The sequence below is a fragment of the Drosophila tropicalis genome, unplaced genomic scaffold, assembly GCF_018151085.1.
Source record: "Drosophila tropicalis isolate 14030-0801.00 unplaced genomic scaffold, ASM1815108v1 contig_696, whole genome shotgun sequence".
Taxonomy (NCBI): Eukaryota; Metazoa; Arthropoda; class Insecta; order Diptera; family Drosophilidae; genus Drosophila; species Drosophila tropicalis.
This window is the reverse complement of record NW_027173178.1, coordinates 281,970-284,329: the sequence shown is the minus strand read 5'-3', so window position 1 is coordinate 284,329 and position 2,360 is coordinate 281,970. Positions and strand designations below refer to the sequence as shown.

General features: G+C 33.3%; 1 non-coding gene across 1 annotated transcript; it reads right to left on the bottom strand.

The window, feature by feature from the left end:
• Positions 1-562: 562 nt before the first annotated feature.
• Positions 563-676, bottom strand: LOC137579536 (U6 spliceosomal RNA). Its single transcript, XR_011032833.1, has one exon. It is a non-coding gene; the product is annotated as a U6 spliceosomal RNA (small nuclear RNA).
• Between the last annotated feature and the right edge of the window lie 1,684 nt (positions 677-2,360).

The following is a 2,360-nucleotide window of genomic DNA, read 5'->3' as shown; positions in this document are numbered from 1 at the left end:
TGGAACAAAAATTTTTGCAAAAATTGGAGTATCCCCATGAAATTTACCAATATAATAGAATTTGATATAAAATCTCAGATCCCAAAATTTGACCCTGATCGGATAAATAGAACACAAGTTACAGTCTATATAAATCAGTTCAATCGCTGCCGGCAGCTCTGCTTGCTGCCTACTACGTCACCATCTGTTAACAGAGCACATGCATACACACACAGACGCAACGCTACATAAACTGTATGTGTATGCGTGCGTTGCTTTGCTTAGGGAATGAGGGAAGAAGAAGAACAAATTGTACATAGTATGAAGAGTAAAATTGTTTTGTTTGTATATTAATGAATTGAGTTGCAGAAAAGAAATTTTGAACATGTGAAATTATTATTGTCAAGGACTGCAAGGGTATATAAACTTCGGCATAGGCGAATTTAACTTCTTTGATATTTTTTTTGTGGATTCCGTTGATCTGCGAAGAAATTAATGGTACCACTGGCAACCTTTGTAGCTGGCCATATGGCACCCAGAGCAATGGTAGCAGGTTGGTTGTACATCAGGTGGCAGCATACACAAAAATGTGGAACGCTTCACGATTTTGCGTGTCATCCTTGCGCAGGGGCCATGCTAAGATTAGCATGATTCTCTGTATCGTTCCAATTTTAGTATATGTTCTGCCGAAGCAAGTAAATAAAATACAAAAGATTAAAAAAAAAAAAAATATTATAAGAATTTAAATGAAGAAATTAAAAATAAACATAAAAAATTAAGTAAAGGAAACTGAAAATGGAATCAGTCACAATCGTCGACCTCAAACAAGGGCATGTTCTCTATTGCTACATCAAGATAGTTTGGGTTGAGTTTGACCAGCAAAATATTTTCAAGCATGTCTACGCTAAGTCTGTTTTGATAGTCGGTAAGCACAAGCCTTAATATCGAAAATGCTCTTTCAATTTTCACCTGTTATAAAAATTAAGTATGAAACTTTGATCTTAACACACAATATGTGTATATCTTGGGAACTGCTTATTTACCTGAGTTGGTAGAACTGCAAAGCATACGTTACTTATTGTGTTTAACTCTTTATCGGTATGGTACTTTGCTCGCCAAAAAGATAGAACATTTGTATCACTTCATTGGTACTGAAGTTGCAGTTTATCAATTTTTGTGTTTTTATATCGAAGTCTCCTTCATCACCTTGAGCTCCTTGAAGTAAATATGCGTTTAACAGTTCATCATCATTGAAAAAAAATTCGTGGGAATCGTTTGAATCCGAATTTTGTAATTTTGTGGAATTTTCCGATTTATTAAATTCCAATATTTTGTTCCAAATCGCTTTTAAATAAGTTGCTGCTTTTGCTTTTTTGGTTGTCAGTCAGTGTGTGTTGGAAGCGTGGATCCAAATATAGACACGAAATTAAAAACTTGTTATTCAACAATGTTTTTGATCGCGTCTCTATAGAATTTAACATTTTTTGGCCAATAACTTTTACATTTCCCACACGTGATTCAGCTGCAATTTTCTCCGTGCAAATCTTCATTTTTAGCCACTGCTCATAAAAATCACTGAAGTGCAATTGTTCTTCTTGGAACTTCTTTAGTGTTGTTTGCAATGCACTATGGGCGATTTTTCATAATGGGCGGCATAAAGTCATCAAATTTATGGTGAAATATTAAGAAAATGTTATTTTTTATTAATAGTAAACACTTCAGTTAGCTGAAAAACAATTTTTTGTTTATCGGGTGGCAACTCTCTTTTTGTGGCAGCTCTTCAAACCAGCAGATCTGTTGAAGCTCGCAATTATATAAATTGGCGCTAAAAATTTCATGCTGTTGAAAGTGCTTAAATTATTATAATAAATAAGTGTAATATGGATAACAAAGCTTAAGGTATTTAGAATCTTTTATTTACGCTAAATGTGTATAAATGTTCGTGGTGTTTTTAATGTCCAGTGTTATTGTTGATTGTATTTTTAGCAAAAATCTAACAATTTTAATTGTGTTCCGTGGAGTATTTCTTGAAAATTGCATATCAAAACATGCAACTAAAAATGGCAAGTTACTAACGAATGAGTCTAGTTTATTGTAGTAATCATTTTTTTTGCTCATTTTTGCTCCTTTTAAAAAAAATTGCACTTGAAGTTTCGTTTACGTTCAACAACAACACGCTTGTTGATATTTGGAACAACTACAATCGCAATGCTGATGCTGCCGCAGCGTACATAATGGAAGAAAAAAATGAAGATAATTTGAACAAATCAAACACACAGCAAATTAAGGCAAAATGGACTAATTTTGAATATTATATAAAACGATACTTGCGCAAATACAATCGAAATCTTGAGCGATTCAAGTCAATTTACACAGAATGG